General features: G+C 37.2%; 1 protein-coding gene across 2 annotated transcripts in view; it reads right to left on the bottom strand.

Moving 5' to 3' along the window:
- The window catches only part of LOC144969685 (uncharacterized), a 56,288-nt gene that overhangs the window by 28,257 nt on the left and 1,584 nt on the right, over positions 1-26,447 (bottom strand). Inside the window, exon 1 of one of the 2 annotated variants that reach the window (XM_078908835.1) lies at positions 11,475-11,680. The exons of the other annotated variant lie outside the window; for it this stretch is intronic. The gene's annotated coding sequence lies outside the window, so the exon portion shown is untranslated. Of the gene's footprint in view, positions 1-11,474; positions 11,681-26,447 lie in introns of those variants that run through there. 2 annotated transcript variants of the gene reach the window in all.

The following is a 26,447-nucleotide window of genomic DNA, read 5'->3' on the forward strand; positions in this document are numbered from 1 at the left end:
TGTAATATAGCATATTTCCTTTTCTTGTTTACCTGAAGAAGGCTAAAGGACGAAACGTCGTTTAATTTGTGTTGTATCTTTTATAGAAAAATTTAAGTATCTAAATAGCTTTGAATTTTGGCTACCAAAACCATAATAACTTGTAGTAGAAAAATTCCATTTTAGAATGGAGGGATGGTCATATTATTATGATTATCAACCCCAAATTAATTTTCTTTATGAATCATATTGTTGCTTCACAAAACATATTGTTTATTTTTACAGTTGGAATAATCACCGTTTTGTGGTTTGATTAGAAATAATTAGACAACAACACTGCGCTAATTGGACTAGTGAAGTCACTTTCGACTGATGATTAACATATCATATAATAACGTATCATACTAAGGGTTGCCTAGGTCAAAGCCTTTAAATACCCCGTGAAATAAAAGAAAGGTTCAGGTTAAAAAGTACCTGATGTAATCATAACTATAATTATCGATTACATCACAAACAATCATAAACATATCAATTAAAAACTTATTTATCAATTTCATATTTTATGTTATAAAGCGACATTTTTAAAGTGATATACTTTTGGAGTCTGGTTATAAATTTCAAGCTTTTCCATGTATTAACTGTCCTTAAAATAAATGTTAAAAAATTACCTTGTCTAATAATTGTAGAAGAATGTGTTATAAAAGTCGTGTATTTGTCTCCCCGGGTGTATGTTAAATGGCAGTACTCAAACGTGTATTGTGGTCATTTTGATCCAAACATTGGACAATTTTGTAAAATCGTATAGGGTCACCACTCTTCTCCTGTATTTTAGAGATGAGAGGGCTAAGCATTCCAACTCCTCGTAAGGCATATTTCCAGTTTCATTCAAACTCTTTGTTGCTCGTCTTTGGACATTTTCTAAAATCATTGACTGCCGTGTGAATATGGGACACCATATTATACAGTTACCATATATTCAAGTATGGGTCTAATGATTGATTTATTATATAAATTGGAGAAACATGGTAACATTCGAATAAGAAAAAAACTCGAACATCGAAGTTGGAATTCTCGATCAAGAATCACACCAATATCCTCTGTATCAATGACAGATCAGTACCTTTATGAAATTATAATGCTTTAGCAACCTTCGGGAAGCTCTGACGTCATAGCGTTGAGTGTGTCTTTTATAACTTACCAGGATAATGAGTCATGATCGTGAATTTATGGGTTTTTTTAGCGTACAAGGTAAATGATAGACATTAAAAAAAATAGGGGTGTAATAATATAATACGATTCTTTCATTTCTTTGTATTTATTAAACGAGTTATTTTTGTCGTGCCAAATAACACAACCAGCTTGCGAGTATGTTATTGCACGATATAAATATAACGAGGAGGAGGAGGAAACGGAGGAGGAATAGAAAGAGAAGAAGAGGAGTATGAGGAGAATGCAAATGAGGAGAAAAAGGAAAAATGGAACTAGTGTGGAAGGAGATGAGGCGGAGGACGAGGACGAAGACGAGGAGGAGGAGGAGGAGGAGGAGGAGGAGGAAAAGGAGGAGGAGGAGGAGGAGGAGGAGGAGGAGGAGGAGGAGGAGGAGAGGTCAGGGAGGGGAAAAGAAAACGAAGACAAAAGAGAAAAAGAGGAAGGATGGGGAGAGGGAAAAAGAGGAGTAGGAGAAGGAAAAGAAAACAAGTAAAAATTATAAATAAAAAGTTGGTAAGTAAAAGGGAAACAGAAAGAGCGAATAGGAGAAGCGGATAAGTACGGTAATTTTAAGAAAAAGTAGTTAGACTACCCTTCCTTTAATACAACTCGTTTCCTGTCCAGTTGTGACATACGATTATGATTGTTACTATTCCGTTTCTCCCTATGGCTCCTAGAACTTGTATCAGGTATCATAACTCATAATATAGGGTCCGATAAAATAAAAGGTCCCACTTTGGAGATCTGCCATTTTAAAAGTAATAATAGTAGACACTTGTCCTTTGACACAATAATTATTTATTATTTAATAATAGCCATGTGAAATGCCTAAAACATTGAACAAGTAGTTATTATTTTACAAGACTTTATAAAAACGTACCCTAAAACATAATATCAAAGTTGCGTCAGGATTTCAAAAAGCTCATACGTGATCGGTCGAACTGCCGTTTTGTGACACTTCATCGAATACTTTCTGTCTGCCCTTGGACACAATGTTTGACATTATGGCCCAAATGCTGTTATCCATAGGATTTAAATAAGGGCTCATGGGAGGCCATTCATCTTTTGTTATGAATTTAATGTTGTTTTCCACTAAGAATGTTTGTATCGATCTACTTGTGTGGGTTGTAGCCCCGTCTTGTTGGAAAATAAACGAATTATAAGGATACAGTGTTAAGCAATCTGGTAACAGTTTTTCCTTAATACTCATACACATACTCACAAACACTCGATCGTGCATCAAATAATGTCTAGATATTGATAATTTATTAAACAAATGGTGAAATTTATCAAAAATAACTGTCAATCTATTTTTAGACCAGGGTAAAGTTAATTATTCAAAAATTAATGTGCTTGTGTGAACAAAACAAGAACTATCTGTAACCTGATTTTTAGAATAATTTATACATAAATGTTGAATTTAACTACATTAAAATTTTATTTACACATGTTTGTTTTAACTGAAAGTGTACTATCTATAATTTAAACAACAAAGACGGGAGATCTATTTTGGGCGCTACGTTGTCCCGCTTCTAACGTTCCTAATCAGCAGCAATGAACAACCGGAGACCAAATAATTCAAAGGTACTGTTTCATTTTCAGTGTTTGAGTTTGTAATCTGCATCGATTGCTTTAAGAGAAGGTAAATATTTAGTTCAATGTTAATACGTAGTAGCTTTCCGGTCTTTAACTTTGGATGTTTCATGCACTCGCATAATTCTAGAATGCTTTGTAGATGTTTTTCATCTAGTCTACGATCCACTTCGCATTGTCAGTCACTAGTAGACAGCTCCACTCACCGAGATTCTCACATACAAAAATGACGTTTCCTTCGCTCATGTCTGCTTCATGTTCAAGCAGTGACTGATTCTGATACTGTTGGAGGAAACACACTTTTCATAATAATAGGTGGATCATATTTTTTAATTGTCGTGTTGTGGGTAACAGCTACTATCTAGAACGTGTGTATCAATCATAATATAACCCCCCCCCCCCACAAAAAAAAATAAAAAAATAAAATAAAATAAAAGCAGAACCCCCATTAGTAGGTTGGAATGTCAACAGAAGCAAAAAAAAAAAATTTAAAAAATCAATAAGTAAAATAAAAGAAATCCCATCTGTCGTAGTGCGTGGCTTTCACCACTTTCAACTGGCAAAAGTCTAGCCTAATCGTATTATTCACTCTCGACTTGTCCTTGCAATATGTTACGAGTTCGGAACAACCTTCAGGTCTCTAGATACCTGCCGACGTGCACTTATTTGCAGGTCTGATAATCCAATTCACTATTGGCTCATTGCTGTAATGGCTTTTTTAATGACACGAAATTTTGCCTATAACAAAAATATTAAACTAGGCCTATAATAGCAGTCGTATGTCAGACCTGCATATATGTACACGTCGATACCTGCTCATTGCTGGAAAAGTAACAAATAAGGGATCCCTGCAACTGACCTTCAATATCTTAAGTTATTGCAGGAGTAGCCGCTTTGCCACAAAATACTTTATTTTTGTTTTTCTTTTGTTTTGATTTTTGCTTAGAGTGTGGATAAGGAATGGCAGAATGGGGTGAAGGATGAAATAATGAGAGGGGGCAGGTGGAAGGGGGGAAAGAGGGGGGGGGGGAGGAGAGAGATTTAAAAAACAACAACCAAATTCTCCTACTCAACCCCTTGTCGCATCTGTTTCGCCTTATTTGACAAGTGTGAGAAAGATAAAAGGCTTTTTATTGTAAGATGCAGGGAGGAGGGTCAAGTGTTTTCGTCTTACCTAATAATTTACTTAATTTCTATCCTGGGACCGTCACTGTGCTATATTTTTTAATACTGTGTAAATTTAACGAGTGGTTTTAAAAATTAAGACGAAATAGGTGTGTGTATTGGGGCTGATACTGCAGCTTATTGCGAATTTACATTGGGTTGATATTAAAGATAAACCTCTCTGATTACTTTAACCCTCTTCCGCACTAGGACAGGACTGTCCTGGGACAGTCCTGTCCCAAATCTGTAACATATAGAATTTAGAGAAATCTTCCGCACCTATTGGGACGGGACAAAACAGTCCCGTTGTGTCCCAAGCCGTTGTGAAATGCTACAAAATCAACGGGACAGGACTGTCCCAGTCCCGTGTTCATATCGTTTGTGATAGTAGAAAAATATAGCAGACTTCCGCACTAGGACAAAAAAGTCCCAGACTTGGCGGCGCCGTGTCAAAATTGAAATGCCTGTCTTTATTTTCTGCATCCCTACTACTACTACTACTACTACTTCTACACTACATACTACTACTACTACTACTACTACTACTACTACTACTACTACTACTACTACTACTACTACTACTACTATAACTACTACTACTACTACTACTACTACTACTACTACTACTACTAACTACTACTACTACTACTACTACTACTGTTGCTTCTGCTGCTGCTAATGCCACTAATATATTAATACCTACATCCCTTACATTTTGTATTTATTTCCAATTCCATTGTATTTATTTTCCAACAATAGTCCACACTTTATTTTAGTTCACTGTCTTCTATACTGCATTACACAGTTCCTACCCGCCTCCCCTCTTTTAACATAATTAATTAAACACCTTTTATAAATTTCTATTGCTCTGTTTTAATTCGCGCTTCCTCACAAAGTAGCATACAATTTCCTGCCCATCAATGTTTTTGTTTATGCATCTTAACAACGCCACTACCACATTATCTCATTCGTCTGTAGTTTTTAATTCATCATGTGTTGTTGATGAAGGGGAAACCCGAAACGTCCATTTTATCTGTTTTCGTATATTAAACTGAAGCTTACATTCAATTTCACAGTTATGATTTATTTATTTATTTCAATTCTGAATATAAAAAAGCAAGAACAATTCAAAAAATAATTCTATGTGATGAAACCACGTACAGAAGGCATAGCATAGCAACATAACCATTTTCGGCAATTTAAAAACGTATGTTTATAAATATAATTTAAGAAGTGTCACACTTTGTGACACAGCAGTAACGTGTCTAAAACCGGTCGCACATCTATTCGGTACCTTGTGGGATCAATTATCTTTATCGTTATTTATTTCGGGAATTTTCAATAAAAATATTTTTAAGTAAGTCCTTCTGAGCCACTTGGACTCATTGTAAGACAAATTAAGTCCTTTAGAGTCTTGTAGCCAATGGTGCAGGAGTTATTCCGGTTTCCATAGCGTGAAGCGGACAATTAACGTATTTGAAAACCTTTGAACAGGACGCTAGTCTATCGCAGATTACTATCCCAGCTTGACAGGTACCCTTTTACACCTGAATGGAGTGAGTAATTGGAGTAAATTTTCTTGCTCTAGAAAGTACAAATTGGCTTCGGTCGGAATCGAACACAGAACCTCTGAGTCCAGAGTACAACGCGCTAACCATGGGCCATCTTGCCTCCTAAGCTTATAAATCCGGAACTTATCCATGCTGCTGTAGCGTTTAGCAGACAGATAACAGTTTACAATTTAAAAAAATAAAATTCCCTTTTTCATCCCATAGGGGAAATTTTTCTCGAGGGTCTATTCCAAGGGAAGACTGGAATAACACGGGCGTCAGCCGCAATGCAGCGCCGAAAATTGAGCTAGGGAGAGGTATAACCCAGGCGTTAGCCGCAGTGCAGCGCCGCAAATTGAGCTAGGCGAGGTTACTTACTCAAGGCAACACAGCGCATCAGCGGGTGATCGAACTGATGCCTTTCGGGTACGAAGCAAAGACCGTACCACCGAGCCATGCTGACTTTCTATTATCCTCTTGAATGATGATAGTCCGTCAAAGATTACTTTCATCAGCGAACTGGTACTCATTTGCACCTGGGTAAAATGAGGTGATTCCAAGAAAGTCATTTTAAGATAAGATCGGAGATCACCATAGAGTCTACGGAATTGACCCTTGAGCAATCTTTGGGTCATTAAAGGATGCACCCAATATTGTTTTCTCTTTCAATTTGTCTTTTTGTTCCACGTAGTAAAGCAGAGAAATATGCAACCTCTATTTCATCCATTACTAGTAGTAGTAGTAGTAGTAGTAGTAGTAGTAGTAGTAGTAGTAGTAGTAGTAGTAGTAGTAGTTGTTGTTGTTGTTGTTGTTGTTGTTGTTGTAGATGTAATAGTCGTAATAGTAGTAGTAGTAGTAGTAGTAGTAGTAGTAGTAATAGTAGTAGTAGTAGTAGCAGCAGCAGCAGCAGCAGTAGTAGTAGTAGTAGTAGTAGTAGTAGTAGTAGTAGTAGTAGTAGTTTTAGTAGTAGTAGTAGTAGTAGTAGTAGTAGTGGTAGTAGTAGTAGTGGTAGTAGTAGTAGTAGTTGCAGTAGTAGTAGTAGTAGTAGTAGTAGTAGTAGTAGTAGTAGTAGTAGTAGTAGTAGTAGTAGTTGTAGTAGTAGTAGTAGTAGGAGCAGCAATATTATTACTCTTGCTATAAGAATATTTCATGATTATATAAATCTTATGTAAACAAATCCCATTGTACAGTGTAAAAAATCATTATCGTCATGTCGTATCATGTTGATTCATAAAATCTGAATTATTAGAGTTGTACCAAGGACTTATTTTTTAAATTATTAATTTATAATTCAAACTATTAAATAACTAATCTATTAATTAGAAGATTTTACATTATTATTTTCACCATTATAATTATTATTATTATTATTATTATTATTATTATTATTATTATTATTATTATTATTATTATTACTATCATTGTTTGCCTTGCTTTATTATTGATTTTATTTACTTGATTTGTTGATGAAAATATTATATTCTTGTATGAGTTATATTGACAATTGCCTGCAAATAAACTTTTGAATCTTGTAAAAAAAGATAAAAAATAATGCATTCGCGCAGGTGTGTCCCGGGACAGTCCTGTCCTAGTGCGGAACCCCTTTTGAATAGAAGTTTTCTCCAGTGGGACAGGACAAATTTGTCCTGGGACAGTTTTGTCCTAGTGTGGATGGAGTCTTTACCTACTCTTGATTTATTTTTAGCCCATTTCTTTCATCACCGCCAGTAATCAAGAGTCTTAATAACAAGAAGCTTGTGGGAATTTGTCATACATATGAAATACTAATATGCGAAATGTGTCTTATTTCGATTTTGCCTACGGAATGATAAGAAAGCTTTTTCAATTGATGGGATTAAAAAGTAAATTTAGATCAGATATTTTATTTGAGTTTAGAGTGAAATCAAGAGGCATATATTTTTCAGTTTATTCGAATTGGCTATTGTGACCAAAACGTTAATAAAAGAAAACATTTCTTCAATTAAATCTCTGATAAAATGAAACCTGACACAACGGTTTTACAACCTTGTGGTTTCTGAAGTCTAGGTTCATTGTGTTTTCTAATGTTTTTATTGAATATATGGAAAAAAATTTAAGACAAAGGTCATGTTTATATTATTAAAACACTAAACGGTATTTCACCTTACATTGAAATGTGTGGTCCTTTAGAGTCATAAGGCTCATGGAACTAGAGTTATTCCTGTTTCTGTAACACGAAGCAACAAACTGTAAGTGACGTTACGACTATTGAAGAGTATTTCAAACAGTTTTTTCTCTCCTGAAAAGTTGCTTTTTTAAATCTACAATAAACTTTTTTAAAAAAAAAGATAAGCTTCAGATTAACCCAAGTGTTAGGTAACAGTTGTTGGTCACATTACATTGATTTTTTTTTTCTTTCAAAGATTACTCACAGTTCGGATGAACATTAGCATCCATACGATTACGATTGCCGTCTTACTTTACTTAGTATCGGTTTTTGACCTTCGGCATTGAACCCCATTATTCATTTTCACGTTTATACGAACAAATTAATCGCCTTACCGTGTACAAAAATAATTGATTCCCTCAGATTATTTGACATAAGCCTTCGGAGTCTGTTCGCACAGAAAGCTGTGAACATCAGCCTACGCTTGCATTAGATTATTTTTTCATTATGTTATTTTTAAAAGAGGACATGTTTTGTCAATATAAATGTATTTAAAATCGAGGAAAAGTCGTCTTTGAAACTTTATACGGGCCTTACGGAGAACTAACCATTTAGAAAAACAACCCAGATTTTTTCATAATTAGATGCAAATGACCCGCCCTATGCTTGAATTCACCCTTTGGCATGTCACGAGTAATCATTTTGTTTACACATTGCTTTGCAACAGACTCAAATTGTCTTGTGAATGCAAGCTGCTTCTGAGGGAAATGTTTTTGAGAGCATGGTCATGATCTTATTAGCCAAAATGCCTCTTCTTTTATTTTGTGCGAGAACCACGATCAAAGTGCTGAAAGAGAAAGAAAGAAGCCTTAGCAGACGCTTTTATAGATAGTACGCGCTTGGTTAAGAAGCTCAAAACATTGCCATCCGGATGTATAAAGGACCAACACACAAAAATGTGTGTAATCTTGAAAGTACATAGTCTGGTTTAGTGAGAATTACTTATATAACGCGGATGGCAAAAAGCAATAACAAAGACCTGAATGACGTCATCTTCAAACTATCTATACTCGACACGACGTCACAAACGCAAACAGACAAAAACAACACACCACAGGGACTCACATAAAACAGTTCACAACAACACAGCTGGAAACAACAACAACCCAGAACACACAACACAATTTTATACCTTCCCTCCAGAGGACAGATAATTCAAATTTCTCTATATATTTCTTCCTTCGGATGACCCATTTATATCTACTACTACTACTACTACTACTACTACTACTACTACTACTACTACTACTACTACTACTATACTACTACTACTACTACCAGACTATGTTGTCTTGGGGTATGACACTCGCCTTTGGATTGGAAGGTCCAAGGTTTGACTCCCACTCCCACCCCGGGTAGTGCATTGGTGGTCCCTGAAAAAGGCTCTTTACTCAAATTCTCTCAGCGTACTCATGTTAAAATGAGTGCATGGTGGTTACCAGCGTTGTCTCTGTACGAAAATTTGTTATATTATCCAACAGGCGTCATTCTTTGTCCTACACGTTAGGTCGTGCTGTTGGCTGGAGACCCCCTGTAAATTGCTTTACTTTGAGCGCGTTCAATAGATATTGCCCTTTATCAGGGTGAGAATGACTGGTCACTAAAAAGGAGGAAATTTTTCAGCGCTAGATCAAGAACCATCCATGCAAAAAGGATATGACCCACTTTATAGATTTAGGTTTGTCTGACAGAAGGAAAGATAGTGTGTGTCTGTGAGTGTGTGTGTGTTTTGTTTGTTTGTTTTTAAGGGTTTACGGCGCTTGCATCACATTTAGGTTATATCAGCGCCAGTAAAAAGGAAAAAATGGGATAGTAAAAAGTTATAGAATTACAATTAAAGCACCCAAGAAAAAGTAAGACATAGGGGAACGGAACATAAAGGGGTCAGATGTAGATTCAAAGAGCAAACCACCAATGTAATTAGTTTGAGATCACCTATAAGTCTCATCCGGGCACAAAGAGGAATACACTCAAATGCTTACATTATATACATTCAAAATAACAAATATACTAATACATAACAGAGAGATGATTTACAAGGAAAAAATATCATCTCCCAAAACAATAACTGTGCATTTGACTGTTTCCCTTCCAGTTAGGACTCTGGTCAGGGCCAGGACAAAACCAAGTAATCCCATTCCAAGACAAAGACAGAAAGCATGTTGGAAAACAGATATCAGGGGATAGAAGACATAGTATGTACCCCCTTGCCCACTATGGGAGGTCAGGAACCCCACCCACGTGTGTATGTGTGTGTGTGTGAGTGAGAGAGAGACACACACACACACACACAGAGAGAGAGAGAGAGAGAGAGAGAGAGAGAGAGAGAGAGAGAGAGAGAGAGAGAGAGAGAGAGAGAGTGAACATGAAAATTAATCCAGTGACAGTCGTAGTGGTGGTAGTTATGGTAGAGATGGTAATGATGTCATGATGGTTCAGGGTTGAGAATGACTGGTCACAAAAATGGAGTTCAAGACCTATCTATGCGACGATAGCGTATAAATTTGAAATTCAGTCGATAAATAACATTTTTGGATTTACATTGTATGTGAAAAGGGTGACAGAAAACAAAAACAAAAAAAAACTTTACTTATGCTCACTACTAATTAAAAGAAATACGAGACTTGGCATACGGTTTTAATGATTTATTGATTTCACCCTGAAATTATATTGGATTAACGTGACCGGTGACACAATATGTGGTCTTTACTTTTGGCAGGGGAATGCTGGTCGTAAGCATTTTTCTGAACCGCTAATTCTGACGCACTCTAACACCCCCCCCCCCCCCTAAAAAAAAAAAAACAAACAAACAAAAAAAACAAAACAAAAAAAAACAAAAAGAAAAACAACAAGAGCAACGTATTTTTAATATTTTATCTTCAAATATCGATCGATTAAAAGGGCCAAATCCTGATTAAAAACTCTCAAACGTGGTAATTCTAGAAGGTTTGAGAGCTGTTTAACTGGATGAGGGTCATTTTATCGACCGATATTTGAGCGGCGGGTTTTCTAGCCAAAATGTTTTCAAAAATTCTTCAAAGTACCACGCAAGTATTGTCTGTCAAGATATCAAATTCAACTCCCCTGGAGTTAATAATTTCCGGCTCAAAATCCCGTCGTTACTCTTAGATTTTGATGAAAATTGATTTTAAAATTCTAAGTGGCCATAATAAAATCAAAGTGAGTCGCAAAAATCTCGTTGACTTGCATCAAACGGGTAGAAATGTTAACGAACTGGATAAGATCCATAGCGGAAAGTAGTCTGGTTTTTCTTGTAGGTGACATAAATACATTTATTGTTCTATTAATGGATATCTAATCGAAGCAAGGGTCCCATTTGAATATTTAAAGTATCTTTAAGAGAATTTGCAGCAATCAATTGGCTCCAACAGTCATGACGTCACTTCCCTAGTAAAGACGCATAGTAACTTAGTAACTGGCTCTAAACTATCGGAACATGGCGGACGACCTTATGAAATATTTCTCCGACGGGCATAAAAGTGTATCCAAAGGAGAAAAACATTATAAATATGATCATGATTTGACTTTTATACATCACATGACATTATGAAAAGTTCTAGCCAGCATGAAGAATAAAAAGTACCGATTTTCTTTTTTTAGAACCACGCTGCTCGTCGTTGCTGGGCGACGTGACATCAGACTATTGAATCCAATTTCTCAAAACAAAAATATAAATTCCATTTATAAACTAATTGTAATTACACGAAGTATGTAACCCATGTATTAAATGTCATGATTTTATAATTACTTACATATTGATAACTCCTGATGATGTCAAAAAATTATAAGTATTGTATTCCTAGAAACAATTAAACACATGAAAGAGCGGGAGAATTTGAGAAAGAATCCGTATTTATAACCATCAGTTATGATGCATGGCTGGATTCTAAAGCCTTGATAGAGTGATATTCAAGTCTTATCGGATTATTGAACTACACACTATTTTATTCCTTATCTGTTTTGAATTTCATATTGATGTGTGTACAATGTGAAAACAAGGCCATAGTATTGACAGCCATTGAAACGTTGTCTCGTTAGGCTCCTTTAGCTTATTCAAATAAAGCAATAACCGGGCTTAATACGGAGCAGTTTGGTTCTAAACAAAGAAAATCGGTACTTTTTATTCTTCATGCTGGCTAGAACTGTTTCACATGTCATGTGATGAGAATGTGTAAAAGTGAAAACATGATCAGATTTATAATTGTTGATGAAATTTGTAAACATACTCATGGGTCAAGCTGAATAAAATGACACGTTTATTGGATATTTCGAAAATGTGAATACTTTTTGCTATGTAGGTCAGTTTGAGTAAATTTTGCGATGTGACCAATGACTCGAGCAAACGGAAAAGTAATATAAATTGCCCACATTAATGAATCTGAATTCAGATTGGTACCATTTACTCTAAAGTCGCTTTTCGACCTGTTTTCATTACTTCATTGTTCTTCTATAATTTCATATGGCCCTAATGAACAGAGTGTTCTTGTTGTGTAAAAAAAAAGAAGAGAAAACAAACAAAAAAACAAAACAAAAACAAAATACAAACACACAAACAAAACAAAACAAACACACAAACAAAACAAAACATAACAAAGTAAAAACAAACAAAAACAACCTTGCCAGGCACAATTGAAAGGCAACTCTGACACTCCAATAGGGTTCAACAGTCGTGACGTCACTTCACTCGTAACGGTACATAATAACGAATCGAACGGTTCCAAACGATCTTTAACAATGGCGAACAACCATATTATTTCCACTACTGCCCTTATGCAACTTCTAATGGTGATACACTGCTATGTTATGATCTGCCCAGCACTCAAATTCCTCGCCGTATTCGTGTATTGTCGCTCACCCGACCGGAAGCTTCATCACAACGAAACGCTCGACTAGATGATCTATGGTCTCGGGCTCTTTGCCACATCGCGTACATATTGGACAGGTGCAAAGTCCCCACTAATTAAGCGAGGTATTGTGAATATTACTCTGTCGCCAATCTGGTTTGTTTTCAGTAATGTGTTTTCACTGTTTTCTTTTTGTTATTGGCTGAAGAAGGGTTTTGAGCTCGAAATATTCCGTGTTTTGTATTTTAATTTTGTTTTTTGTTGAAGCTGTTATATTCATTTTTGTTTATCTTGTATTGTCTGAATATTTGTTTGTCGTTTAATGATCTCCAACTATGTTGTTCTTAATCGAAATGAGTTTTGCTTGCCACAAGAGTCGTATTCAACACAGCATTAAGTCATTTAGATACTAACGAAAGAGTGAAAATGGAAAGGCTTCGTATGGGAACAAAACAGACAATGGACGTTTCGGGTACAAAACCTTCGTCAGCACAACAATACACAAATAAACGTGGAAAAAAAAATAATTAAAATATAATGAAAAAAAACTTGTATCGTCTGTACTCAATGGTGGTTGCAGTATGAATGAAATGTTAGCTTGGCGTGGGTAGAGGATAGGGTGGTGATCTTATTGATAAGAAAAGGTCAGCGTCAGGGAACAGAACTTTCCAGACTATAATGGAAGATAAAAGACATATTAGTAGTAGTAGTAGTAGTAGTAGTAGTAGTAGTAGTAGTAGTTAGTATGTAGTATAGTAGTAGTAGTAGTAGTAGTAGTAGTAGTAGTAGTAGTAGTAGTAGTAGTAGAAAGCTGTAGTGAAATAGTAGGGGGCGGTATAGGGGACGGGGTGAAAGAGTTTGTTGGAAGAGCGAAGGTCGAATCTTCGCGAAGGAAATACGAACGATCAGGTGGCGATGCAATAGTAAAGTGGAATATACCGATAAATAGATAGATAGATAGATAGATAGATAGACAGATGGTTAGACCGATAGATAGGTAGATAGATAGAAGAGAGGGGAGAGAAGAGAGAGAGAGAGAAAAAAAAGGGGGGGAGGGAAGGGGGGGGGGGTTGAGGCGGACCGGTAGAAAGGGGGAATTAGAGAGAAAGAGAGAGATAGAGATAGAGATAGAGAGAGAGAGAGAGAGAGAGAGAGAGAGAGAGAGAGAGAGAGAGGAGAGAGAGAGAGATAGAGAGAGAGGGGGGGAGGAGAGAGAGAGAGAGAGAGAGAGAGAGAGGAGAGAGAGAGAGAGAGAGAGAAGGGGGGGGGGAGGTGAGAGAGGGCGAGTAAACAGCCGAGTGATAGCTGGGTCTATATGTATATTAATGGATAAAAAAGTGGATGAGTGGACACAATGAGAGATAGCTAGGAAGGTAGATGACTATGAATTGGTAGATAATCAGTAGATAGACAGATAGATAGATAGGTAGGTAGAGTTGTAGTTTTAGTAGTATGAACAGTAGTAGTAGTAGTAGTAGTAGTAGTAGTAGTAGTAGTAGTAGTAGTAGTAGTAGTAGTAGTAGTAGTAAGGGTAGTAGCAGCAGCAGCAGTAGTAGTAGTAGTAGTAGTAGTAGTAGTAGTAGTAGTATAGTAGTAGTAGTAGTGTGTAGTAGTAGTAGTAGTAGTAGTAGTAGTAGTAGTAGTAGTAGTAGTAGTAGTAGTAGTAGTAGTAGTAGTAGTAGTAGTAGTAGTAGTAGTAGTAGTAGTAGTAGTAGTAGTAGTAGTAGTAGTAGTAGTAGTAGTAGTAGCAGCAGGATTGTGGTCCTAATTTGCTTTTAATATCTCATTACTTATTGTAAAAGCGCCTTGAGGCTTATCCTTGTTTTGCTCAATAAGTAATAAGACATTCACAATAAATGATAATAATATAACATCAACGACAATTGCTTTGATAAGAGGTGTAAAATATTTAGTTTCAATAGTTGCCATCCATGACTTGACAAATTGATTACGCTCTAAACGTTTTGATGAGTCATAAGATTATTCATTTTAATATTTTGTATAAAGTTGAAGGTCATCAGCCTGCATGTGATAATTGACGTTTTGATTTCTTATGGTAAGAATCAAACGCTTTATAGACAATTTATATAAAAAGGGACCAAGAACAGAACCATGAGGGGTACCCAAAAGAAATATAAATTTAGGGATTATATGCATTATACGCATATTTATAGTGAATGAAGCCAATGAAGGAGATCCCGATAGTGCAGTTGGTAGAGCACTCATTCCACACACAAAGGGACGCAGATCGACCCTATATGGAGTCTTGATATTTTTCTGACCTCTCTGCCCACCCATATTTGATTGGGGGTTGGTTTGGCTCTGTAAAATCTAGCGGAAAGTACTTTGCAATACACAAGCGTCCTATCAAAAGGGTAGCAATCAATTGCTATTGTCCGTTTCATGGCAAGAAACCGGGATAAACTCCGGCTCCATGGGCCTATGGGTTCTGAATGAATTCTTTCTTATGCATGATGGCGCAGAAGCACACACACACACACACACACACACACACACACACACACACACGAACACACGCACACACAAAAAATACAAAACAAAACAAAAAACAAACTATCCCATGTATTGTTTTCAGAGCCAAAAAACAAAACAAACCCGGATGCAGATAGGAACAGTAGAACTCATGTATCAGTAACAACAAACATAGGGAGGAGGAGGTCGATGATAAACTAAAGCAGATGCAATGGAAGGTGATAGATCAGGAGGCGAGAGGGAGGAGGAACAATTTGTTGTTCTTCGGACTGAAGAAAGATAAAAATGAGGACTGCAAAGGATTAATAAAGAATTGTATAAAGAAAGAACTTCACATGATTAATCAGCCGGTTGAAATACAGAAAGTCCACCTCATTGGGCGTCCAAGGGCAAATAACGATCGACCGCGACCAATCATTTTCAATTTTTTAGTTACCAATGCCGTTAATTGGTAAGGAATGGAAAGATTCACCCCAGAAAGCCCTACCGAAAATCGGATGACTTCCCATACGAGATAAGGAAGGCCAGGGAGATGCTGGTTCCGGAGCCATGAAACTACACATGAAGGGAAAGCGGACCTCCCTCATATACCCGTCCAGACTTATTGTAGACGGGAAGATCGTCCGCGAAATGGATATCGTCTGGAAAGCATAGGATGCGGTAACAGGGGCCTCCAGAAACAGTAGTCTTGTTTCGATGCTGGGGAATGATGATTCTGTAAATGAGGTCAATGTTTTTGATATTATTTGTGTTCAACCAGTGTTGGACGAATGAATATAATGTATTGTCTTTAAATGGTTATACATGTGTATGTAAGCATCGCAGCAAAAAGAGATAGTGTTAGTATATTTCTTAAAAAACCGTATTTGGAAAGGAATAAGTAAGTATCATTGGGATTTTGAGGATGGTCTGATTTTTTAATTGTATAATTTTTTGGGGGGATTTACCAGAGGACATATACAAAACAGAGTGTACATGAAACCCGCCTGACCATCTCGCAACACGCTCGACTTAGTTATAAATGGGTATGAGATTTTAACTGACAAGATTGCCGAATTGAATTTGAAAGGATACACTATCGTTGGTGACTTAAACTCAAGGACGGGCGGGTTTTCTGATCTCAATGAAGAAAAAAGTAGTTTTGGAAAAGATAATACCATAACGATAGACGGTATCTAATATATGAGAAGGGAACAAATATCAGTCAACCACATGCTTGTCAATCGTTCAAATGAAGATCAAGGAGTAAATTAGTGGGGGCAGCTACTTGTCAGAATGTGTAAAATGAGTGACATAGTAATCATTAATGGTGGGGCGGGGTAAGACAAAAGGGTAGGGAATATGACTTTTTGTAACAGAACCGGTCAAAGTACTATTGGCTATGCATTGCATTCATTGGGCAGCAGCTTCTAATGACGATCGACCCAATCAGCAAATTCCGTACCGCACTCGTGCACCTTCGTAAACCCACCCGGAAGCTTCGTCATAAAACACCGTTCAACCGGGTACTCTGCCGTTTCCGGCTCGTTACCACAACGGGTACATGTTGGACAGGTGGATAGTCCCCACTAATGAAGCGATTTTACCGTCTGGAAGGTTCTCAACTGAAGTCGGTTGGCTACCACCCAGTGTTCCCTCTTGCTGGTGGAAAAGCCTGGCAACTTCTCCCCCAGTTTCGAGGAGTCGATGTGTCTGCCCCATCGAGGGATTTAATTCGTCCAAACCGACTTCCATCTCGTATATGCATCTCTGTCCAAAGTCAGAGAATCTACGTGCAAGGGTTGCCAAGACTTATTTCGGTTCGAAACGGTCCATTATGGGCTTGAGAGAGGTATCCCCATTTCCCCTCTCTCTCTCTTTGATCTTATTATTTTTGTAATCGTCTCCGGCCAGACATCGGGGGGGGGGGGGGGGGGGGGGGGGTGGATTGCTGCCATTATCGGGCCCCATTCTCTATGCGTTGTTGCCAGCGTTTCTGACACTATGTGCATCGACTTGCGATGTTTAAAACTACCTACTCAACGGTCCTGCTTCTACCCCCACACTGGAGCGCAATACTCCGCGGCGGAATTGCGTTGTACCAAGGCGGGCGTTATCAGCACTCCAAGTTGATCCCGCCAGCTTCCTCAGAAGACCGTTGTCTTTCTCTATCTTCCGGGCAACTCCTTAGAGTTGCACCCGATAGGTAATGCTGCCGTCCAGCGTCACACCCAGTTATTTTGGATGCCGCTTATATGGGAGTAATACCTTTGGTAAACAATTTTATTGTGAAAGATTTAATGCTTATTCTGACTTACTTTTATTGTTTTGAAACTTACATGTCATACTTTAAACCATTCACCGTATTTACATTCCAATACAACATGCAAAAATAGAATGAAGTGGAGAGAGAAGAAAAAAGAGGAGTTTGTTGCCAACTTGGAACAAGTTGAATGTACTGATAATTTGAGAGATTTCTAAATAAATACTTGATAGGGAGGGAGAAGATCATGGGATTATTAATGATAGTATTACAAAATTAAATGAATTATTTTGACAGCTGCCAAACCTCATCAAGTACGAAAATCTCTCATTAACTGGGCCGAAACAAGGGGATGGTATGACAAGGGAGTGTCGGAAAATGGGGAAAGTATTCTAACATTTGAAAGCATACCGTATTTAAGAAAACAAAAAGTCCATTGGATAAATATTTATGCAAATCAAGAAATGATTATCGAAAAGGTCACCGAACGAAACGGGCAAGTTTGAAGTTAAAGAAAGCAGAGAATCTGATTCAATAATGCCACATTAATCCAAAACAGTTTTGTAATAAAATTAAAAAGAGGGAGAAAATATAGTCAGATTTTTATTAATGGCGCGTGTTATTCTGTTTTTTCTTAGCTGCCCTCTATCAAAAGTTGTAAAAATGTGTGTCAACCTTTGAATCAATTTTTTTCCACTGAATATAGATTTTGGACAGTGTTGATGCCGTATCAAAAAAAGTTTTCTTCTGCAAGACCTACAAGTTACGCACCACAAAGTATGATATGAACAAACATCCAAAACATCTCGTGCTGACACGTAGTTCCGGCTAGTGATTATGAGTCTACGTCATAATTGTTTCCGAATAAAAACAATTCGCTTTAACTGATATAAACTTACAACTTATGTAGTTTGCCTTAAATTTTGAATTTATGATTTATTGCTTATTATCTACACCCTCCCTGTCGCAATTACCGATATGAAATCTCTAGATTTAAATCATTTGAAATGCTGATTATAATATACTCACTATTGTCATATTAACAATGAATGCTGTTTATATAATTTATAAAAAAAATGTATCCATGCACGAACATTTTACAGAGCATTTAAAGGCTTTTAAAACATATACGATTTTAAACTATATGATACGATACGACACTCTCGTAAAGCTTCGATAGAAATATACTTGTATCTATCGATAAGCCATTAAACATACATCCGACAAAGGAATGGACGTCTGATAATTCAGGTAGAAATAGACTCATGAGTTCTGGACAGAAGATCATTGATAGTCTTGCAGAACGCGAATATACTTGGTATTTAGAAGAATGCCATAACATGTTTTCTTTTCTGCATCATCTGGAAGGTAGAGACTATCATTCTGGGGTCAATGCAGAGGTGTTTGAAGACTGGCAAAAGAACCATTTGCTGCCTTTCCTCGAAGCACCCAGCCGTATCGCATTGGACAACGCTACAATTCGGTGGGCCATGATCACCTCAATGCTCCAACTTCGGCAACTATAAAAATTGATATGATTTCATGGCTCCAATCAGACAGCGCTACATATTCTGACTATTTATCAAAGGCCCAACTATACTCCTAGTGAAAAGAATCAAACCAGAAACAGTTTTCAAAGCAGACTGTCTAATCAATGAGATTTGACACGAGCGCATTCATTTGGACCCAAGTAAAGGGAAAGATTAAGAGGAGGAACACCAAATTTACTCTCACCGACGAGGCAATTAATGATAATATAACAAGGGAAGAATGGGAAAAGGCATGCTCCAACATTCGCAAACTGGAGGAAAATTTCATTTCATTGGATAGAGTGATACCAAATGGCTGCCTTAATACAATAACAAAGAGTTGAGTGACGTCAATTTCATTCCTTCAACAGTCTGATTGATATAATTTAGTGATAAGTAATCACTATTGTGCACAAGACTAAAGATAGAATAGAGGGACAGTAACTTGGACCGGTTCTGTCGACCACATAGTCTCACTATTAATTAAATTTATTTCTCATTTCAACAAATTTTGGAGTAAACACCAAGTTCTTAGTATCAAACCTATTGTTAATTTGAAGCTGATCACGAATCCGACGTGAAAACAGCAAAAATCCGAAAAAAATTGTCCACTTTTATACTGCCACGCCCCCGATCGCTGATCGCCTCGAAAAACACCTCACCGTGTGTGGGCAAAAATCATCTGCGACTGACGGAGGATCCAGACGAGCGCATCACGTGTACATAACTCAACGTCTGTTCAATTCAATTCAATTCAAATATTTATTTAGTCGTATTGAATTGAACGTCTCTCTCTCTCTCTCTCTCTCTCTCTCTCTCTCTCTCTCTCTCTCTCTCTCTCTCTCTCTCTCTCTTTGTGTGTGTATGTGTGTGTTTGCGTGTATGCGTGTGTGTGCAGGTGTACGGTTGGTTGGCTCTGTGTACGTGAGTGGGTATGAATAGGGTTATGTGGGTGTCTGTTTGTCATTATAATCGTGTATGTTTGATCTTGGCAGACATAATTAACTGGTAGATAACCACACCTCTCGGACAATCGTCACAATGTAAACAATGGCAGTGATTGGTAGACACAGCAAACTACACAGGTTTTACTATCGATGGTATGTGTTAAGAAAAATACCCACTGTTCTACCGCTTGATCAGTGGAATCAACACAGAAAACTATGTGTAAACTTAAACGTTTATAATATGATCGAGATAATCGTGTGATAACTAGTCACCCATTTGTCAATATAAAAACAATAACAACAATCAGATGGAGGTCGAATTCGTTCACGTTATTGTTTATAAACAACCGTTTGTCCGAGCACGTGTGAAAGTGTGTCACAAATGCCATGTTTTGATTGGTGAAAATCTATTGGTTAATTGGACGCTTTTAAGGACAAGTAGGCTATCCCAGATTTTACTGTTTTGAGAAAATCAACATTGAAGATTTCGATCCCATAAAATGTCCAATTACTCGAATACTATTCAATATTTTTTTTCAAAACATTCTGTGTGGAATGATAATTGTACTTGACGATGATAGTCATAAAAGAAAGCAACAAATACATTACAGAATTCTCTTATTTTATTAAAAACAAATGGGTTGGCCGAGTTGTCCATATTTAAACAGCTTCACTGAGCAACGAATTTACATTATATAATAAGGGCTATCCCACCCAATTTGCACATCAGACCATCCCTAGTTAAATGGGCTATCCCATCTTACACATGGACATGTATGTTGCGAAATAATGGGCTGTCCCTCTCACATATGCAGTCAATTTAATCAATTTTCCTCCATTAAACACATGTTTATTGCCTTAGATTATATGTTTTATGCGTCTAAATACATTACACTGACAATTGAAATGCAAAACATTATCTGATAGGATGGCATTGTTGTTTGGTGGGGAATTCGACATGTCTCGTGTTGAAACCATGTTTGAAGGGTTAGCCCACTTACACTTATGTACACATTGTGTTTTCGGTTAAAACACAAGGCATTTTATACCGATAATGAAGCAAATAAACGAAATTGATGCTCAAAACCTTAAAAGGGGGCAGGACAACGCCCACTTTTGACCCCTGTGTAATTATTTTAAAAACCTAAAAATCTGGGATAGCCCACTTGTCCTTAAAAGCGTCCGCTTGTACTCTTGAGTACGTTGCCGGTCAGCTGTCTCCACGTATCACGATCCTCTGCGGTGCGCATGAAATCTGTGTTGCTTTTTAAGTCACATTTGGCCATTCTTAGGTTATGTAGATAAGTCATTCTTTGTCTTCCTCTAGCTCTCTTTCCTTCGATCATCCCAGATCTTACTAACTTTTCTATTCCGTCTCTTCTCCACACATGTCCCAGAAACCGTAACTGCCTCTTTCTGATGTTATCGATCCGTGTTCTTCTCTTTCTCACCTTCTCCAACACTTCCTCGTTCGTACACCTGTCTGTCCATGATACCCTCGACATTCTTCTATACACCCACATCTCAAATGCCTCTAACCTCCTTGTACATTCTTTGTCAAGCGTCCACGTTTCACAAACGTATAAAAGGTTACTTATAACATATGTTTCTACAACTTTCATTCTGGTCTTCAAGTCTAGGTTGTTTGACACAACTGGTTGCATTTTATGGAACACGTTTTTTGCTATTGCTATTCTTTGTTTTATATCCTCTATGTCACGTGCGTTATGGGTGATGATAGTGCCTAAATATTTAAATTTCTTTACTTGTTTGATGGACTCTCCTTTGCTTGACAAGTGGAAGGTCGTGTTCTTTTCATTATTTGAGACCACCATGCATTCGGTTTTCTTAACATCCTCCCTTCTCGATGTTAAAGAAGTCCGATGTTTCATTATCCAGTTTGACGAACGCTGTTTGATTCCAATATAAGTTTTTCACAAGTCGAAGGTCTTTACTGTCTATACCGATCTTTTCTAAGATTTTGAATAGCGTTTCGTGCTGTACTGAATCAAAAGCTTTGGAATAATCAATGAAGCATAGATAAAGTGATTTTTGTTTTTCGATTGACCGTTGCATGTTTTCGATGTAAAGATTGCATTTACCGTACCCTTTTCTTTAACAAAACCAAACTGCTCGTCACTTATCCCTGGAGAGATCTTGCTCCTCATTCTTTTCATAAGTATTCTTAACATAATTTTTGTGGCCTGGCTCATTATGTTGATTGTTCTGTGTTGGTCACAGTCAATGGGGCAATGATTTCCTTTATGGGGCAGCGTGGCTCAGTGGTACGGTCTTTGCTTCGTACCCGAAAGGTACCGAGTTTAATCACCTGCCGCTGCGTTGTGTGGCCTTGAGCAAGTCACCTCACCCTAGCTCACATTGCGGCGCTGCTCTGCGGCTGACGCCTGGGTTATTCCAGTCTTCTCTTGGAATAGACCATAAAGAGAAATTTCCCTTTTGGGATGAATAAAGGGATTTTTAAAAAAATACTTCCTTGTTTTTTGGGTATCGTAATGAATACCGATTGTCGTAAGACATTAGACAATTCACCCTTTTCGTAGCATAAGACATTAAAGGCTTTTGTCAGAATGTCTATTCCCAGATCGTCGAGGGCGTCAATCAATTTTATTGAGAAACTATCTTGGCCTACCGATTTCCCCATTTTCATCTCTTTGCAAGCAGCTTCTACTTCTTCTCACATAATCTGGGGACCCGTGTTCACAGTAGAGATTTCTTTATCCAAGCTCGTCCCTCTTTTGTCATCCACGTATATTTTATGTATACTGCCCAACGTTCCAAAATTTTGTTGTTGTCGATAAGTATATTACCGTTTGCGTCTTTTACGCATTTTCTTGCCACGGCTGGTCGTTTTTCACTTAGATCTTGTATTGACTTGTAGAATTGTTTGGTGTTAGATTGTTTTAGTCTTTCAATTCTGTGACATTCATGTTCAATATAATCTTCCTTTGCTCTCTTACACTCACGTTTTATAATCTTATTAGCTTCTTTATATTCATTCCTGTTGCGTTCTATTTTTCGTCTTTCATTAATCAGTTTCAAGATATTGTCATCCATCCACTTATGTTTTAGTTCGCGTTTTTTCACAGATGGAATAGCTTCTCTCGCAGATTCTGTGATGCAGTTCGATACTTGATTCCAGTACTCATCTATGTTTATATCTGAGGTCAAGTTTTCACTTTTTTTCTTTCACTCATTCTTTGTAAATCATTTTTTATTTGGTGGTTGATTCTCAATAGATCTAATTGCAGTTTTGGTTCCACTTTCTTTTTCTTTATTTGTTTAAGTTTTATTTATAGCGTGGCCTTGACATGTCTGTGGTCACTATTACAATCTGCGCTTGGAATAGTTGTTGCGTTGCTTACGATATTTCTGAATCGATGTTGGACCAGAATAAAATCAATCAGATTTTTATAAAGGCCACCTGGGCTTATCCATGTCCACTTCTTCTATCGCGGTTTTTAAACCATGTATTGACAATAATAAGGTTTTCCAATCTGCACAAGTCGACAAGTCTTTCCCCTCTATCATTTTTGGTACCTAGTCCGTGGGGGCCAACGATATTTTCAACTCTCTCGTTACCAAACTTTGCATTGAAATCACCAATTATTAAACGAATTTCATCAGATTTACATTGTTTTAATGCTTGTTCCACATCTTGATAGAATGTCTCAATTGTGTTTTCGTCACTGTCTGATGTTGAAGCGTATATTTGAATAATATTAACATTAAACGGGTTTCCTTTCAACTTTACTAAAATAACTTTTTCTGAGATTGCAACATGATCTAAATAGCACTTTGATGTTGATTTGTCTAAAAGAATTCCAACTCCTTTTTCATGATGTTTTCCACCTGCATAATACAATACAAAATCATCTTCTTTAACTACCCCTTCTCCCTTCCACTTCGTTTCTGAAATTCCAAAGATGTTAATTTGGAACTTTTTTATTTCTTGAATAACATTTTCAAATTTTCCTAAATGGTTTAATGTATGTCAATACTGTCGAAAGCCTTCTCGTAATCCAGAAAGTTGACAATAAGAGGAGAGTTCCACTATGACTCGCAGAGACAGTCTGGTCGGTTGAACGGTTTTTCCAAAAACCTGCCTGTTCGTCCCACAGTTAAGCATCTGCTGCATTCGTAATTCTCTCAAGAATAATACGGTTGAAAACATTTCCTGGGATAGAGAGAAGAGTGATTCCTCGATAATTATTAAAACTACTGAGGTCCCCTTTCCTGATAAGATGTCCTTCCTTCCAATCCTTTGGGAATATCCCGTCATTCCAGATTCTCTCAAATGGTCCCAAGTTCACTCCCCTCTGGCGCCCACCTCCTATAGTCTCAGGTTCATTCTCCTCTGGTACCCAACTCTCATAGTCCGGCTTCAATTCCCACTCGTATCTATCTCCTATAATAGTCCCAGGTTCATTTTTCACTGATATCCTCTTCCCATAGTCCCAGGTTCACTCTCCACTGGTGTTCACCTCCCTAAGTCCCAGGTTCACTTCCTACAGTTCTACTTCCCATAACTTTGCCGGATATTGTCGGGTTTCGCCGGGTTTCGTAAAAAAGCACTGATTGTTTTTTTTTACGAAACCCGCCGAAACCCAGGCCCAGGTTCACTCCAAAATGGTGTACACTTCCCTCAGTCCCAGGTTCACTCCCCATTGCTACCTACTTCCCATAACTTTGTCGGTTTTCGGCGGGTTTCGTGAAAAAGACACACCGCAATACATCTTGGTTCACAGAAAGCTATTACTACACGCATTTTTCCAGAAAACATTAAATCATGTATTTCTGTTACTGTTAGAAAACTGTGGGAGATGGATACCAATGGGAGTTGAGGCCGGGCCATAGTAGTTGTGTACCAGAGGAGATTGAACCTGACACTATAGGAGGTGGGGACCAATGGGGATTGTCTGTTTATAATTGTGGTTCTTGTTTGCATCTGGTCCGGAGTGTGGGACATAAGAGCCAGATCATCTGCAAAATCCAGATCATCCAACTGTGTCCAGAGGGTCCACTGTATCCCATTTCTTCGCCCTTTTGGAGGTTTCCTTCATTAGCCAATCAATGCCTATTTCCCATAACTTTGCCGGATATTGTCGAGTTTCGCCGGTTTTCGGCGGGTTTTGTAAAAAAGCATTACTTTTTTACCTATTATTTTGGCGAAAGAAAATTTGCTTTTATACATTTTGGTCAGAAAATTGGTAATTCAATTGATATTGACCTGAAAACGTTTACTTCAAAAATGATGATAAAGAAAACATTTATTTCACATATTTTGACCAGAAAACATTAACTTGACATTTTTTTTGCCAAAACACTTTTACTTCAAATGTTTTGACTAGAAAATTTTCATTAGAATACATTTTGACCAGAAAACTGATTTCGAACATTTTTGCTATCAAGTTTACATTTTATGAATTTTAGCCAAAAAAACTTTTACTTCACACATTTTGGCCATTAAAATTCCATTTCTTACGTTTATTTGATGACGATCTTTCCTCAAAACGTTTATTTCATAAAGTTTAACCCTCTTGTAAATCGCCAATAGGGTATTACTACGCATTTGATAAATGCTTTTCTATGATTATGCACTACTGGCTAAAAGACTGCACATCTTACATATTGGGTGTTACTGATCAGTTGGGGTATTATCTTTTTTAAAAAGCAGCTGATATGACATTTCACTGGATTAAAAATAGATTATCGCTTGAGATTTATCAAATTTAAGGGAGAAAAACAGCTGATGTGATCTAAAAGTGTTGTAACATCAAACATCTATCAACCTCGATCGTGTAACTGGAGAAGTACTGTAAACATGGTGTTAAATCATGAAATGTGCCTTAAAAGCATTCGTCGTTTAAATTCATAAATAGAGATAATGTAAAATTGTTTTCTGAACTAGAAAACTATTCATGAACAAAATTTTTGTAATATTACCAATTTACTTAATTAATATTTGTCTTGGTATGATAACCATAATATAGGACATGGGGTGATGAAATTGTCTAGTAGACATTTTTACATCAAAATCAATTTCAGGAAGAAAGTAAATTAGCAAGGACACATTATTGTATTAATTTATTGATCAATCAATATTGTTTATTGTAATTATTGTTGTGTTTTATTTAGTTATTTATTTCTGTGTTTGTTTCGTCCAGTTGTGCCACAACTGCCGCAGCTGCTCTTTTAAGCGACCATTGTTTCGGCACGTCCTTCTTATGTTGATGGTTTGTTATATTGTATTTTCACTTTGTACAATCGCGGGCTCTGTGAGAGGGGAACTGACATCTCCAGCTCAAAGAACTATTAACATTAACGCTTCTTCCTTCAGTCTTCTCGACCTCTGGTTTGTTTGTCTTTTCATACGACTGTTTTTTAAAATGTAACTGCCTCCTTTTAGCTACAAGGAACGCTTCCGATTCTTCAGCTACTTTGTCTAGGGTTTTAGTTTTCTTTTCTCTAAGATATGTAGCTATACTTAGGACAGACATCCATAAACTGCTCTTTGACGAACAGGTCTCTTAAACTGTCCTAAACTTTCTCAATCTTGGCTAGGTCGACCCATCTCTCCAGATACCTTTTAAGTCGCGTGATAAACATAGATCTATGCATTTTTAGCGTCCTCCGGTATGCCTTGGCGAAA

This window comes from Berghia stephanieae, chromosome 3 (assembly GCF_034508935.2).
Source record: "Berghia stephanieae isolate SIO BIC M18660-M18661 chromosome 3, UCSD_Bste_1.3, whole genome shotgun sequence".
In the NCBI taxonomy this organism is placed as follows: Eukaryota; Metazoa; Mollusca; class Gastropoda; order Nudibranchia; family Aeolidiidae; genus Berghia; species Berghia stephanieae.